Source organism: Euprymna scolopes, chromosome 12 (assembly GCF_053919585.1).
Source record: "Euprymna scolopes isolate OS-2025 chromosome 12, ASM5391958v1, whole genome shotgun sequence".
NCBI lineage: Eukaryota > Metazoa > Mollusca > Cephalopoda > Sepiida > Sepiolidae > Euprymna > Euprymna scolopes.
This window is the reverse complement of record NC_136493.1, coordinates 76682094-76700813: the sequence shown is the minus strand read 5'-3', so window position 1 is coordinate 76700813 and position 18720 is coordinate 76682094.

The following is an 18720-nucleotide window of genomic DNA, read 5'->3' as shown; positions in this document are numbered from 1 at the left end:
CGTTATTTTTTACAGCGTAGAAAATGTCTTTGTGAATTTACTTCAAGCAGCGGCGTAAGTCTTGGGTTTTTTGTCTGAGTTGCTCTTTGCTTTCACGCTTTCTCTAACTACTTGAACCTTGAAAATTTTACTCGCTAACTCATACGTGAAGAAATGGGAATACATATATATATATATATATATATATATATATATATATATATATATATATATATATATAGGGGGGATGTTTTTGGCATTATCTATTTCGAGTTTGAATTTTCGAGCTTCACCCTATAATTAAAATCCAATAATGAACTTTTTATCAATTTGTGAAGTCGGCTTAATTTTGTATTAATTTACGTGTTAAGCAGAATTTATCGCGATCACACACACGACCCAGGAAGCAATCTACCTTAAAAATATCCTAAAGACTATTTTAGAGCCCGAATTAACAAAAAGCTTCTCAGTAATTAATTGTGATAATCAAGTTAGTATAGTCTTGGCACAGAACACGATAATTAACCAAAGATCTAAACATATAGATATAAAATACCATTTCATATAAAACGACATGAAAAAGGAATCCTTTATTTTGAATTACATATCATCAAAACAAAATATCGCTGATGTATTCACAAAATCCGCAACAAGAATAAAATTAAAGCGTTTTGCTTCAAAACTTGTTGGAGGATTCGACTTGGAATAATTTTTCACGGGCCTGTATATATAAAAAGTCCTGAGCAAGACGTTCAACAGAATCCATTTTGTTTGTATTAACATTTTAACCTACTAATGCGTAACTAATACTTTTACTGAAATAAAAAATATAAAAAGTAAAAAAAAGTCATTTTTTTGCAAACGTTTCCTTTGCAAATTTTCGTTTTGACAAATACTTTTTACATGCTTATTTAGAGGCGCACATAAATTACAATTGACTTTTATTTTTATGCACATTAGTTTTCTTTCTTATTTATCAAAAATGCCCTATTTTTGCATTGTTTTAATTAATAAATAAAAAAGAACTCTTTTTAAACGGGTACATATTTTCATGTATATTTATATGTATATTCATTTCTATGCTTATGTGTATGCGTTTTTGAACAATGCTGCATAATCAAATTTACGAAATGGCTTCTTTTTTTCACATGCCCACCCCTTTTTAAGGTAAATATAAAAAATTCATTTATTTCTCTTTTATGTACACATAGATGTATATGTTTGACATTTGAACAAAATTAAAAATGGCGTCTTTTTAAGTGCAAAAATTTTAAGATCCAAATGATTTCTAATCTCTTCTTCTCTATTCTATCTTCTTTTCTATCTATCTATCTATCTATATAAAATGAACTAATTTTCCCCCTGGGATTTTGACCTTAATAGGATTAAAAGTCAAAGCGTTTCTTGAAAATGTAATATGTCCAACTGCAGCACAATATCTGAGGTGTGTTATAGGCATATTACCTCTATACTTCATCGCTAATCGTAGATTTCTATATTTTTTCTGTTGAGAGTTCACTGCCAAAATCGGTTAAGATCAATGCAAGTAGTAAAACCTTTTCTCTCTAATAAATTCCTCCTTCCCCCGCCACCCATTTACACCGTTGTGTGATCGTTCACAAGGGACAGTTTCGAACGAACACCGGTCTCGGTTTTCTGTACTTCGTAGTTGCTTAAAAAACTGGAATGGAATTTCACTATGCCTTTCCGTTGGATGCTTCCTATTGGGTGAAACGCACCAGGCTTACTTTTACGTTGCTTAATTACCATTTATTTCCCAACATTTAATTACCTAATAATTACTTCCACAAACATTGTCATATTTTGTGCCATAATGTCTCTTGGATAGTTTCAAACTGGAAAGGAACCCTTGTTCAGAAAATCGAAACATCACTAAAAATTGAAGTCTGAGTGCGCTACCATCATTCTATTTTATGCCATAATATAAGTTGTCTGAAGTAGTGATAAATCAATAATTCATCAAATGCCTAAAAAATGCAACCAACTTAGAGACTCACATATGGAACAACAGCTTACATATTAATTGCAATATTGCACAGTGACAGTAAAGCTACCGATAGGGACTTTGTTTCTAAGGTGACAGATCTTGACATTTCCAAAGCCTTTGTTAAGGTCTAGCACAAATCTTTGATTTACTAAGTTTGCGAGATAAGGAATATATAGAAATATTTCATATCAATCTATCAAATTTCTTCTCTTTGATAAAAAGTTGTGATCTTCCAAACCTGTTTCTGAGATTATTTGTTTTCATTTATGCAGACGACACAAATGTCTATTGGTGGCACTTCGAAGACCATTGGTGGCCAAATTATTGCTGATTCTCTCTTCGCATCTGGAGAAACTGGAGTACATGGAGCAATATTCTAACAAGTGGCATAACTAAAATCATCTCGTTTTACCACAAACTATCAGAACCCTGTTTGTGTGAGATGAAATTCATGCCTTTCTCATAGAGAAAACCTCTTGCTTTAATAAGTGTCTACGACTGACTTTCAATTCACATCTGAAATATAAGACTTGCATCCAATTTATTGCTAAGGATGCTGGAAAAATGATTGGATAATTCTATCGCTTCACAAAGTACCTCACTCCCGATGATACGGCTTATTGCCGTCACCCCAACAATGGGCAAATAGTCGACTGCATCGTGGATGCATTGGAAAACGAAAATGGCTGAGGGAGCAAACGTTGACAAAAATCTGGTTTGGAGTCACGATAGGCGGATGCTGAATCACTGTAACAGCTTGCCGGCACTTTTTACAGTTGTGCTGGCTCTGGTCGTATTAGCTGGTCTGTCTGTGGGACTTTGTCTTATGATAGATATCAAAGGTCAATGTTATATTATATGCGAGACTTCATTGTATGCGAGATTTAATTATATGCGAGACTTGATTATATGCGAGACGTCATTATATGCGAGACTTCATTGGCTATGCTATATGTCAAGTAGTGAGTATCTACGATAAAGGAAATCGAAATTATCGCAAACGATGTGATTTTACCTCTCCTATAGCTCTGACTCTGATTTTCAACTTAGATATTCAAAAACTAACTCACTTCGAAGTTATATCATGATCAATGTTTTGATCATGTCTGTTGTCAAGCCAAGCGCTGCGAACACTAGACTTTACTGAAATAGGCAATATTGTAAATTAAACCAAGGCTAATCATATTAACCGGTCTTTTTCTCGTATAATATAAGTCGAAGATGATTACATTCCACGCGTGAGATAAACGGGATACTTTTGATAGTAAACTACTTATGCTATCTAATTAGGAACCGTCAATGTTTATTTATCGCAGTTTATCGAAAATTGGCTTGGGGGTTTATTAATGCTTAGTGTGTTGGTTCAGGTCTTCTCGAATTGCAGAGTTCTCAGAATGGACATGGCGACGGGGTATACTTGACTTTCTTCTTTGAAATTCGCCACCCACGACGTCAACAAACACATATACACGCAAACTCGCACACAGAAACTCAACAACAAATACAAGTTCATACGCACACACGCACACACGCACACATTAGAAAAATGACGACAGCTGTAAGAGTAAAAGTTATATTTGCGAACCACAAAACACTACTTTTAAACGAGTTTGAAATCTATGTAAAAAATATGAGCTAAAATACTGTACAGATTCGTGCATGAATTATATATATATATATATATATATATATATATATATATATATATATATGCACGTTTAGATGTGATATCTTTATTTACCTAAATTTCGTATTTATTACTAGAGAGCAAATTGTGTAGTGAGTATTTTTTTGTACAAAATATATTACGTTGATAAGAAGGTTCTTGCGGAATTTTTAATTTTGACTTCAAATCATGTATTTTTGAATAAGTTTTCGTTATAATACCTTTACTTTATATATCATGTTAAGAGCGTCTTTCGCTCTATCTAATCGCTTTAATTAAAATCGTTTTAAAACAATGTCTTTTTGCAGAACGTTGAATACAAGATGGAACAAAAAGCAAGTTCGCACAATTTTCTTATATTAATTCAATCTAGGCCGAAAAGCTGCTGAAACAGTTCGCGATATCAACAAAGCGCTGGGCCAGGAACCACTACTAAACATTCAATGGTGGTTTAAGAAATTTCGTGACGGCGATGAGAGTTTTGAAGATGTTGAGCGTAGTGATCGGATATTGGATGTTGATAACGATCAATTAAGAGCCTTAGTCGAAACCAATCGCCGCACAACTGTTTGAGAACTTTCTTCAGAATTAAACGTAACGTATACGACGATTTACAACCACTTAGAAGAGATTGGAAAAACAAAAGAGGACATGATAAATGGGTTTCTCATGAATCTAGAACCATCTAACTGCAATTTAATGATGAATTTAATAAGGCATTATTTGTAAACACTTAGTATTCATAAGTATGTTAGCCTGATAGCCAAAGTTAACCATCTTGTTTTTTATGGGCTGATTTTTTTTCAGACAGGGTCAACTTTTCCCTAAAATAGTCTCTATAAATTTTCTAAGAGAAATCGCTAATTACAGTCTAGTTCATTTATTTCTTCGATACTATAACAGGCACCCAAAGAGTGGCCAACTGGTGGGATAATCAGTTTACAATTATTAGAAACCTTCTCAATTGCAATTACTGATAGCTTTTTTCTTGGGAGTTCAACGTTCACACGCATTGGACGAACATTTTCAGAATGATGGATTAAAATATTACACATAAGATGCTATCAAGTTTGTCAAAACGAAGGCAGATTTCATCTGCTGAGCTAAAAATCTTACATCTTTCAATATCCTAAACTTTATAACGCCAATATTCTCCCATGTATGGGGCATTATAACCATATCTAAGGCGGTGTATCAACCCTTAGTGTTTTCCTCCTGGACAAGGTACAAAAAAGCCTCTAACTTAATAGGCCTCACACTGTATATATGTGTGTCGCAAAAAGTTACATCTATGTGATCGTTTTACAGGTACGTAGACGAAATGTAATTTGATGAGCTCATCCGCTTGTACCTCCTTAACGAAAACATCTAACAAACTAGACGAGTAGCAATTTCCACTTTCTCAATGCAGAGGTCCCCGAATACAGGAAAACATTCGATCCTAATAGTTTCTGTATTTAGACCGCTTCTATGTATGTAGTTTGCTGCATAAGATACTCTAGAATCTGACCTCTAATCGGAAAAGCCCTTTACGCCGCAGCTACAATATGCTTTGTTAAGGGCAAATAAAAACCATAAATAAAAATAAATTATTTAAATTAAAATTGAAAATAAAAATATGATTACGAGTAAAATAAAATCCATCAATCTCATCAGCTTTTATCAAAAGAAAATTGACCTTGAAAAGTGATGACTCATTCCAATTTCGAGGCCTTAAATGTAGCATCTGTTTTGCCCTCTGTCAGAGGAGGAGAAAAAATGAACTCGTGTCTAACTTTTCCATCATACTGGGGTAAGTTAATAGGCACTCATTAGTAGAAAAGAAAACAAAAAATGTTGAAACCCAAAGGAAATTAACACCGTGAATCGTGTTCTTTTTAACCATTTAGTCCATTTTAATATAATATTCTTTAGTTTAAAATATACACAAATTACAATTGTAATTATAAAACGATGCTTTAAATGTTTAAATCTATCGTAATAGAAGATGCAACACATTTAATTATGTTGTTTAGACAAATGCGTTAAAGGGAGTTGATTAATTACGGTAAATTACCTTCATAATCACATAGTATGTGTCCAAAGATTATATTGTTAACATTAGCTTACTCGATAATTTTCTAGTCAAAATTCTCTTTAGAAAGACATCAGATATTTACGTAAGAGACCACGAGAAGGTTGCCAACATCCTAAGTGAAAGTTATCTTTGTGGAATGAACTGAATTCGAACATGTAAAACCCAGGTTGCCAGTTTGTGTCGTTAACCACAAGACCACCGTCAATAATAAAGTACCATAATACAGACGGACGCGATTTATGAATCTATAGTTGTATTTTAAATAAATTATTTTACGATATTTCATTTTTTTTATAAACGTGTATTCGATTTGTTGAGAGAAAGCATGGTTATTGCAATTTAGATTATCTATTAGGAAATGCATGTACTATAATTAGTTGCTCCAAAACACTGTCGAAATGTTACCAACTTATTGTCATGGTGATTCTATAATTTATTCTACAATCGCCATGAAGTCGAAATAACTTTTTCCTTTCTGGTAAGTAATTGTTGTACTCTAGTTTAAAACAATGGTCTTAGTGGTGATGTGGTGGTGATGTGAATCGTTTATCCTCTCTTTTTGAGTGGCCGAATTAATAAAATCAATGAAAAACCATAGCAAATAACTTCGTTGTTCATGCTGAGATTACATTCACTTCTTACGTAATTTTGCATAATGCTGAAGCAAGTACATCAACCTGACTTTCATCTTTTGCTATCAACTTTTGCAAGGTAGAAGAGGACTAAAAAAGCAAGTCTGCTCACGTTTCCGATTTTTTAGATAAGGATTATAAATTCGTATTTGGATTCTTCGGACTAGTATTCTCATCTTAAGTGTTATTTACACAACGTTTCGGTCGATGTAATATCCAACCTTTTTCGGGTGTATCCGGTGTGCGATTGAAAATACAATTCCCGTTTGATTACAAATTCAGTCAAATCTGACGGAACAAAAACATGCAACCTCTGTGAATTAAATGTCCACGTGGCGCAGTGATTAGAGTACTTGGAAAAATTTAGTGGTAAAAGTGAGATTCTTCTGAAAATTGCAGGTTAAATCCCTGATGCAGTTGACTGAAAATACAATTTCTCAGGACTTCTAGCCAGTCATAGAGAACGGAACGAGGGCATGCTATCCCGTGAATTAAATAAAAGATTTCGTTCAAAATTCTGCACAAATTCACGAGTTCGATTGAAAAATTCCCGAGATCGACAAGTCTTGAAGAATGGTTGGAGGTTATATCGACTGAAACGTTCTAAAAATACGTTCTAAAAATGACACTCGAAATAAGAATAGTAGTTTGAAGAATTCAAATAATTCAAGTCTGATCACTTTGGCACGTGATATTTTTCTTCACATCATAAGCTACGTAGCCTAATCGAAAACTTTTACGAGGAAAATATGGTATCTTTCTTATCACAAAAGTACATCTACATATAGGTGCATCTACATGTTTATTCATTTTCTTCTCTTTTGAAATATGCAAACCGAAGATTTCCTTTTGATTCATTCATTGAATAACATTCAATATTTGTCTAAATCTGAAGACAAGATTAAATATTGGATCAACGTAAACTGAAGACAAGATTAAATATTGAATCAACGTATTGATTGTGATCGATTAAGCACATTTTTTTTTTAGATTATAACGTATTTTGATAAAAAATGTCTTATTCAATTTTAGATTTGTTATACTTCACCTACGTAATTTTCACGTGAAAAATTGAGTTTTAAGATTTCCCAATGATTCTCTAAAAATGTTTTATTCGGATCAGAGAACAAAATAGAAAACATTATATAATCACTGTAGATATATACTGAATATTCACATATACACACACACACACACGCCCACACATGCGCGCATATATCTATCAATCTCTCTCTCTCTCTCTCTCTCTATATATATATATATATATATATATATATATATATATATATAAAATAAAAATTACAATTTTTTCTGCACTCATTCTTTCTCTCTTCTTCTTCATCCATTTTTCTTAATTGCACCTTGTCTCGGCAGCCGAGATAACGCATATCTTATTTTTCTTTTAATAATTTTATTTGAATTCTTCCCCCTTTTCCTTGTACCTATTTGTGAATTATTCCACGGATTTCGGCCTTTTGGGTTATTTTGGATCATCTTCCAATTACGCGATTTCCTTGGATTTTACTTGTGCGAATGGAAATTTAACTAACTTTCTTGGATTTACATTTTTGGATTTTATCGTCATTGGGTAATTTACCTTTCACCAGACTATCCATTCACGTGAAATCACCTTTTTCTTCACCCTATTCCCTATGTTTCACTTTTTGTTATCAAGTAAGATCTTTGACTTACTTGCAGTTTCATCAAATACTTTTGCATGCAAAATCCGATCCCGCATTTTGGTAATTCCTACCCTCTGATGAGAAGGAAAATATTTCTTCGAAACTCCGCGGATTAAGGAATATCCACTTATTTTTCCTTTTTAAATTAAATGTTTTAACTCTTTTTTAAAGTGTTTTTTAACATGTTTTATTAACTATTTGCTCATATATATATATATATATATATATATATATATATATATATATTAAATTTATTTATACAAACATTAATAGCTACATGGTAGACACATGTTGTTTCATTGGATGTACTTCTAGGAAACTAAACTCTACTGGTTATATATATATATATATATATATATATATATATATATATATATATATATATATATATATATATATATATATATATATATATATATATTAATCGTATCTTTTAAAATATATTCACGGCATTATGAGGTTAAGATTTAAAAAAGAAAAATATCTACTTCTCTTTCACAACGTTATACCTTTTTTCATTTATTTTACAACCACTTTTTTCCTTTTGAAATAAAACAAAGCCATACGTTTCATTACTTGTCACAGGCAATTAATATCAGGAGGTTCCGTCAAATGTTTTAAATAAAGATTTATTTGTATGTAAATAAGACCCAATAGGGGTGCGGATTTGAGTCTATGTTGAGATATAGGAATGAGTGGGAAAAGGTGGGGTTTAAAGATCGAGATAGAGGTAATATAAGACTAGACAGAACAGTATTTGTATGCGTGTGTGATGACAGCCCTGAATCTTTAACATAGGTTCAATCAGCAGGGGAATGTGAATTTGACATATCTATGCTAAAAGGGGTCTAAGATTTAATTAGGGTTGTTTAGTCATAAAAGTGATTTTAATTTGACTAGAATTTTTAAGTGGTAAGAAAAGGTGTATATATATATATATATATCCCTGCATACATTAGTGAAGAGGTTAAGAAATAAGGAAGAAAATGAAAAGATGCAAGGGAGAAAAGAAAAAAAGAAGGAAAAGAGGAATAAAAAAAGGGTAAACTAAGAATGAAAGGGGAAACCATAAATAATTTATTGGTGGTGATTCTAAGGCATACCTGTCTCCTCCATACTCGTCGCCCATCCGATATGATATTTTTATTGCAAACTTTGCTTTCGTATAAGCTCTATCGTCTGAAGGGGTCTCTAGTAACTAGTAACTAGATGACCGAAACATACTTATGAGTGTGTCGCAAGATATCATTGCTTGTGTAAAAACAAAGTGTACACCCTGCTCTCTTCGATATTGAGCACTCTTGTATTAACCTCGTTAAACAATAACCTCAGATGATATATATATATATGTGTGTGTGTGTGTGTGTGTGTGTGTGTGTGTGTGTGTGTGTAGTCATCGATATCAGTGCCGCTAGACTAGCATCTCTCCCAAGCCAAGGATTGAACCTAGAACCGTCTTGTTAACAGTCGGCAGTTCTTCAAGTCGATAATGGAATCGACGCCCGTAAATAACTCGTCGGAATGTCTATTTAAATAGACACCCGCCATCACTTTTATAGTGCTCAAATCACCTGTTCGTAAACAAACAAACAACGAGCCTCGCATTTTCAGCCAATTTAGTAGCGGGTGAGATTATTTACGACAGTGCTCTACCCAAAGAGGGGGGGGGGTTAAAATATATTTGTAGTCATCGACATACGGTCCTGTTTCTTTGTATCACAACTCATCAGTGCCGCGCTCTCTCTCTCTCGCTCTCTCTCTCTCTCTCTCTATATATATATATATATATATATATATATATATAAATTAATAGGTTTACTTATTTATTCTCGGGTAGGAATGAGTATAGAGGTATGCATAGTCCTTAGTGACTCTGAACTATGTTTAGTACTTCTTTAATATACTTCCTCTGATAAATTGGGAGTGGGGACAGAAATAAGAGCGGGGTCTGTGCAGGGGACAAAACTAAATTCTGATTCTTTAACAGGCGTCCATTATATAGTATGGAAGTAGAAAGTTTGGTTTTTAGAAGAAAAAAAGAGTGACGTGTCAGAATTGATAATGATCGCAAGACAACGACAGAGACGCGTGTCAAAATACTAGATGGGAATTTTACTAGGAAAGGATAAAAGGACGGTAGTACGAGTGAAGGCAACGAGAGCGAAAGGACCGGGACCCCCACTTCGTTTCGAAATGATGATAATCTAAGAAAAGAAAAGAAAGTAATAAAAAAAATAACTGAATCAGAACACAAAAGGAAGGGGTTAGGATTAGGGGTTTGCTTCAATTTTCTCCGGTTTTCAAGAAGATAATTCGATCGCCTGTTGGGAAAAATCTTGTCTGGAGTTTATATATATATATATATATATATATATATATATATATATATATATATATATATATATATATATATATATATATAGTACTATTTATAAAGCTAATGTGACAGATTTAAGTGCAGCGTGACCGATTGACCCACATCTAAAATAAATATTAACGCACCTGTGTAGCTTGTTTGAACACATGATTCAATTCATACTTATTTCACTAAGCTTGATATATGCATGTCATTTTTTATTAAGTAAACTATTTTATGCGTGTCTTAAACCTCCAATAGACGACCCTTGACCCGGATCTTTTCTACTTTTTGCTACTTCCTTATTTATATTTTATATTTTTGGAAAATCTTTCCGGTGTTTTCCATTTCGATAACGTCATTCCCAGTGTATTCCACTTGTTTTCATGGATGCATTGCCCAGTCGTAAAATACTCTTCAATATGATATTTTGATTCATGCAGATTTTGAATTTATTATTATAAAACTCTATCGGTTATTATATTGTACGCAATATGTGGTAGTCGCTGTCTAGCGTGACGCGGACCTAGAAACAGAGAGACAAAAAGTACATGAGAACCTCAACGCTACTTCACAGATTATAACATTGTTAGGAAAAATAATTTAGTTAACTACTCAGTTTTGCCTTCACAAGCAAATGTAAACTTCACCATTAAAAAATAAAAAATAAAAATAATAATAATAATAATAATAATAATAATAATAATAATAATAACAAAAAAACTTGACAATATGACATAAATGGCTGAAAATTGTAATTTTTATTAAACAAAGTATTTCAAGGAATTTTAAGAAAAGAAAAAGACGCGACTTTCTGTTTTATTTTTAAATAAATTGCCTACTTATAAATTGCCTACATTTAATACTTTACAAAAATGTATAATACTTAATTATATTTCGTTTAAATGGTTTTTACAATGATTTGAATCTATTTTTAGAATAATAACAGAATATTACTTTATAAGATATTTATTGATTTATGTTACCTCTTTAGAAAAATACAATAAAAGGCTTTTGGAGTCGCAGAATTATTAAAAAATAACGATAAATTTTATTAAGTTTTATGAGACCATTCTGTTCTTTCACCTAACAATTGCATAAACAAAACAACCCCCGAAATATGACAAATTCAATTTATTTTAGGGCGGGGGGAATACATTAGAAACATAAAATGACAGAACATTTAATTTAATTGTTTTGGGGATTAATTATTGGTAAATTTTCGTTTTTCTTATAGAGTAAACGACGTTGGGCCACGTCGTAAAAATTACTACAGACTTTTTGACTGCTTCAAATTCAAACTTATGTTTGAATTCGAAGCACAAACTTTTAAAAACAAAGATCCCCCCTCACGTGTTAATGTTTATAAGCGTTATTTAAATAGTACACTTAAAACAATCCTCTTGCTAAAACATTAACTAAGATACCGCTATCTAGTAAGTAAAATCGATTTCTCTTAATGTAATATGCAAACGGGGTGATCTCTTAATTGTATATTTTGCAAGAATCATACTACTTATAGAAATAAATGAAAGATTAAATTAAGAAACGTTTTGTATATGTTAATCAAATTGTGAACAAACAAACAAGCAGACAGGAATACGAATTTATATATATCCTCACAAATCCTAAAACAGCTAACTTTTACACTACTCCTAAACTATACAAACTTCACAAATTCATAACAAACACAGACACTACCACCGCTACACCTCAAACTTTCGCCCTCAACTCCGACAATATTTATGAACTAGCGAAATCCCTTAACATCTCACCTACTGGTAGACCTATAATATAAGGTGTTGGCACCCTAACAGAATATATCTCTGGATATATAGATAAAAAATTTTACCCCTTTATTACCCAACATCCTTCGCTATATTTAGGACATCACACATTTTCTCAACACTATTGGACAAATCGACAATCTTTCACAAGAAAGTATTTTAGTCAACTTAGACGTATCAGCTCTATACACTAACATTCCTCGTGACGAGGGAGTAGAAGCCTGTAGAACATTCCTCCTACACAATAATTTCCCCAACGACAAAATAGAAGCTTATATACTTCATCCTCACACATAATAATTTTAAATTTAACAATCAAAATTATCTTCAAATAAAAGGAACCGCCATGGGTACTAAAATTGCCCCTAGCTATGCCAACATTTTTATGCTAGAAACCAAACTCCTTGAAAACTTCCCCCACAAACCGTCCCATTATTGTCGATACATTGATGATATGTTTTTCATATAGCCACATGGATTAACCAACCTAAATAATTTCCACAAATACATCAATAATTCACATAACAATATAAAATTTACCATGGAACACTCATACAACTCCATCCCATTCTTGGATGTCACTATCATATCCCATAACAATTGACTATCAACGTCCCTCTATATTAAACCCACTGACAATTCCTCACTTTCTATAGCAACCATCCATTAAACCTAAAAATCTATCATTTATAGTCCATGCATACGAATAAAACGCATCTGCTCGGACCCCCTAGACTACATACACCATATCACAAAGCTTACGCAAAAATTCATCAATAATCAATATCCCATTAAGTATATTAAAGAAGCCATAGAAAACTAATAAAATTCACAGATCATGTCTCCTCCAATACAAACAAAAAACATTAACAAACGCATCTCAATGGTTTTCAACAATGGCCAACACATACATAAAATTACAACGCACCTAAAGAAAACTTATACCAACCTAAAAAAAATAACCCCACTATTAAGTCTATATTTTACCTTCCATCAATTAAGGCGATCAAACAACCACTCAATCTCTCAGGCATACTCACCCACAAACACACAGATGACACACAACAAAATGGCAATTATAGATGCAATAAACCGCGATGCCTCATATGCATACACCTAAATACCACACCTCTATTCAATATACCTGAATGTAACACTCACATAAAACCGCCGCATCTAACATGTGACAGATATAATATCATATATTATATATATTGCCTCATTTGCAACAACGGCGGATATATTGGAGAAACTCTGACACGTTTTCGAATCCGCCTAAGCAATCATAAAACGACAATCAGACAAAAATCTCCCACCCCACTAGCAAACCACTTCAATTTACCTGGACACCCTATAGACAATATTAGATGCCTCCTAATAGACTCAAATTTCCTATCGACAAAAATACGAAAACAAAAAGAAGTACAATGGGTCACCTGACTAAACACTCACAAGACAGGTCTTAACACAGTAGCCAATTTAAATTCTACAAATACTTAAAAAAAAATAATTAAGTAACACAATCACGTACACATACATATATATTTATAAGGGTGTATTAATTTGTTCTTGTTCTGTATTGATTTCATTATGTATATTACATCTTTTCGTTTTATAGCTAACACACGTATTATTTTCTTGTTATTCTTATTATTACATTATTTATCATTAATATTATTATTATAATTATTATTACTATTATTTTTATTATTATTATTATTATTATTATTATCATCATAATCATAATTATTACTACTATTATTTTCGTTATACCTAACCTTCTATCTGCACCATTTTCCTATATATGCACCATTTTCCTATATATATATATATATACACACACATATATATATGTATATATGTATATATATGTGAATATGTATATATTATATATGTATATATATATATATGCGTGTGTGTTTAAATCATTAGCTTCATATCTCTACTCATTCACTCACTTTATTTTATATATGTTTTTAAATAGTAATTGATATTTGTGTTTGCTATTATAAGTATGTGCATATGCGCATATGTATGTATGTATGTATGTATGTATGTATGTATGTGTGTATGCGGGGATATGTGTGCATATATCTGTATATATATATATATGTATATTGTTTATATATGTATATGTATGTTATGTGGATATGTAATGTATATATATATATATGTATATGGATGTGTAAGTGCGTATATGTGCGTTTGTTTATATATATGTGTGTGTGTGTGTGCGTATATGTGTGTGTATGTGTGTATATATATGTATGTGTGTATATATATATGTGTGTGTGTGAGTATGTATATATGTACGTAATATCTACGAGGCTAGTTACCTGCGTGATTTGTTTCAACTATCATTTATATTTACGTATGTATATGTATGGTTATATGTATATGTATGGGTGCAGATGTATGCATATAGTTGTATATGTGGGTATATGTTTGTTTATGTACGAATATCTAAATATGTGTATATATGTATGTGTATATATTTATGTGTATATGTATGTACATTTGTGTGCATGTATGTATATGCTGGTATGAATACGCCCACACAGTTTTAGGCGTAGACCTTAATATTAAGCATGTATAAATACTTATTAATATTTTTTATTATTTATAATTTATATATATATATATATATCATAATTTATGTATATGTTCATATGTCTCTATAATTTATATGTATCTTTCTATGATATATTTATGTGTGTATATATATATATATATGTATATTTCTGTCCATGTAATGCATAATTATGTTGATGTGCACATCTTTGTACTGCATTACATGCTCTTGTATTGATTTTTACATGGGAATCACCACTTATCAAGGCCCGTAAGACACTCGGGATAAGGGTTATTTTATATACAATAATCAATGGGATAATATCGTAGTAGTAGGTGGTATTGGAGATTTGATAAAGTGTCTTACTTAAGGGGGCGATTAATCAGGAATTTGTTTATGTTGGACTTGAAGACGTCCAAGTTGTAGTCAGGTGGGAAACAGGCAAACGGAAGAGAATTCCACAGGCGTGCACTTCTCAGAAAAAAAGCTATGTTCATGGAATCTACGTTTTGATTTAGGCACAGATAAAGAGCGGGGGAAATTACTGCAAGACGGGTGTTTATCATGAAGGATTGGCGAGGAGGGAGCAGAGATTGGAGCTCAGACGAGCACTTGCCATGGAAATAACGATAAAACAAAGACAGGCTCGCAACGTCTCTTCTGAGGGAGACAGGTTGCAGGGAAGAGGAGAGAGCATCCCCCACTAAGCCACAGTCTATTTTGTACTTTGTCAAGGCAGGATAGGCTGTTTTTTGAAGCTCCAGCCCAGATATGACAGCAGTACTCACTCTTTGGACATACTTGGCTTTTATACAGATAGAGAATTGCATCAATAGTGAGAGATCTTCTGAAGCGGTAGAAGGATCCTAACATTTTCCCAGCGGCCCGGCCAACAGACTTTATATACGTGTTCCATTTCGGATCAGGAGTAAAGGTCAAACCCAGGAGCTTGTCAAAACATGAAGTCTCCCCAATACGCGAGCCATCTATTTCAATTGATGCTAGATGAAGAACAGAACTTTGATGATGTAAAGTTAGGAGCTTGGTTTTAGATGCATTAAAAGTAGCCAGCCACCCCCCACTGACACACGTGCCCAAGATCAGAGGAGAGGGAATCAGAGAGAGCTTTGTCATTTACGGCCTTTGATGTGTTGCCGTAGATGGTCGTGTCATCAGCATAGATGTCAACGAATGAATTAAGTATGTGTTTTGGGAGATCATTGATGTAGATCAGGAAGAGAGTTGGGTCCAGGATGGAGCCCTGGGGGACTCCAGCATTAATACTGTGGGCCTCTGATTTCTGCCCATCAACCACTACTCTTATGAGCCTATCAGAGAGAAATGATTTAATTATTGAGAAAATATTTCCTGTTATACTGTAGCTGGAAATCTTGTGAAGTAGGCCTTTATGCCAAACCTTATCGAAGGCCTTTGATATGTCAAGAGCAATTGCCCTAGAAAGGAAGCCTTTGTCGAGAGATTCACTAATCCTATGGTATATAACTGTTAGCACATCAGCTGTAGATCTAGCAGAACGGAAACCATATTGCATGTCACTAAGAAGGTTATTTCTGCTTAGGTGGTTGACTACTTCTTTATTTAATATGGATTCCAGTAACTTACTCATGACACACAGGAGACTTATTGGTCTGTACTGAGGGGGAGATGACTTATCACCTGAGTTCTTAAATACAGGGCATACTGACGAGGTTTCCAGGGTGTTGGAAAGCATTTTTCCTTAAGGCAACGGTAAAACAGTTTTGTAAGTATGGGAGTAAGTTCTGGTTGAAGCTTTTTCAACACTATAATTGGAATGCCGTCTGGGCTTTACTGGAATCAAGATTCTTGATTAGTTTGGCGACCTCGTGCACAGATATTTGTATGTTGGATAAGGTGTTGTCTGTTGTTGGAGGAAATACGGGGAGTTGATGCCCTTCGTCGCAGAGGGTAGAGTTAGCTGCAAAGTTCTTTGCAAATAGTTTGGCCTTGTCTGATGCTGATGAGATGACCTCAGGTCCATTGATGGTGGTTGGGATGGAACGCACGCATCTGTTCAGGATCCTGTTTGCTATTTGCTAGAACTGGTGGGAACCAATCCGCTGCTCAGCTACTTTGGATTTGACGGACTGAGCATATAGTTCTCTTACATTTTTTATTACTCTTTTACAGTGGTTGCTGGCAGTCCTGAAGGGAGCTTTAGTCTCAATACATCTATTACGTGATTTCTGTGTGCAATGTCAGCGGCACATTCTGGGGAGAACCATGGCTGGCTGTTAGATTTTTGTTGGAATGTTTTGGATGGTATGAATCGGTCTATGCCTACAATTAACCATTCCGTAAGGTCTGATACTATAGAGGATACATCCTTTTTAAACATGGAATGCAGAGGTAGATCAGATATGAATGTACGGAAGCTATCCCAGTCAGCCACAGAGTATCGATATACAGTACGGTGGAGAGGTACATCTGAAGACATTGAATTTTATTTTTATCTTAACTGATACAAGTGTGTGATCGGAGGATCCCAGGGCAGATAGAACGGAACATGAACATAGCTCAGGGGAAGTTGTGAGAAAAAGGTCTAGAAAGCTTGCATACTGACCAGTAGTATCGGTTCATGAACAATCTGAGTGAGGTCATAGGCAATGGTAAAATCATGACAGAACCTCCCCTCATCATCTGTCTTATTTGAGTGGGTCAGCATTTCCACATTATGGACATTGAAGTCACCGCAAATGTGAATGGTAGCCGAAGGATGAGCAGACAGGATGTGGTCAATTTTCTCAGATATACTCTTAAGGATAGTAACCCCGCTGTTGTGGGGGCGATAGAGAGCAAATATGAATGTGGTGGTGTAAGCAAGGGCAACCCGGAAGCACATATAAGGTAAATTAGAGTCTTGTCTGGAGATATCGCAACCACACAGCAAGCCATCTTTAATGTAGGCGCATATTCCATGTCCATGGCGATCTTGGGGGTCAGATTTAGATGTTAAGTTAGAGTATCCTTTTATTATGAACTCATCTAGGGAAGTGGTCGGCCCTATGCAAGTTTCGCTTAGAAAGAGTAAGTCCGGTTTCGTCTCCTGTAATTGGGTTTCAATCTCTGGAAGGTTGGAACGTAGACCCCTGATGTTGGAGAAGGAGACATGGTAGTAGGGGTCTACGTTGGAGGATGGGGTTCTAGGTTTATTCGTGTTTTTTTTTTTTTAGATATTTCATGTTGAGTTTTGGGGGTTTGTGGAAACAGGTCGACAGACTTGGTTAGAGTAGGACAGAGAGGGAAAGTAAGAGAGAGAAAGCGAGGATTTTTTGTAGCACATAAGGTAAAGCCGTAACAATAACCCACTAGTATGGCATCGAGAGGGGGCCTCTCAGAAACTACTGCATGGTCCAGAATCCATTCACTAAAGGGCAATACAGCAGCCCCAGTGCTTTACACCTGCTGATAGGACAGCCTCCTTAGTGGTTAACCAAGGTTCGGGTCCCTGACTATCAGGCGGGTAACGTCAGCCAAGATAAACGTTTACCTCCAGCACGCTTACTAGTGACGTGGCCACAAGGATAGATATAGAAACAGACAATTTTCCGACATCTCAGACTACTGTTCACGAAGTATTACCGACCTTTGTCAGAAAAATCACTCATCGGAAATGAGGATTGAGGAACAAAAAAGGAAAAGCGAGAGTTACTGGAGCTGCCGATAACACAACCCCAGTGTATTATCTTCTCTCCATTAAAAAAAAATAAAAATAAAAATAAATAAATAAATAAAAATAAATAAATAGAGAAAAATAAGAATAAAATAAAAATGTAAAGACTTATTAATATCTACTTAATATAAGTCCGTTACCCCGTTCTCAGTTTAGGAGAATATTTGAAAATAATCTTCCCTTACATAGTTATGCGTAAATATTTTTTTTTCTTTTTGGCTTTATCTAACCTCGATAGAGAAAGGTTTG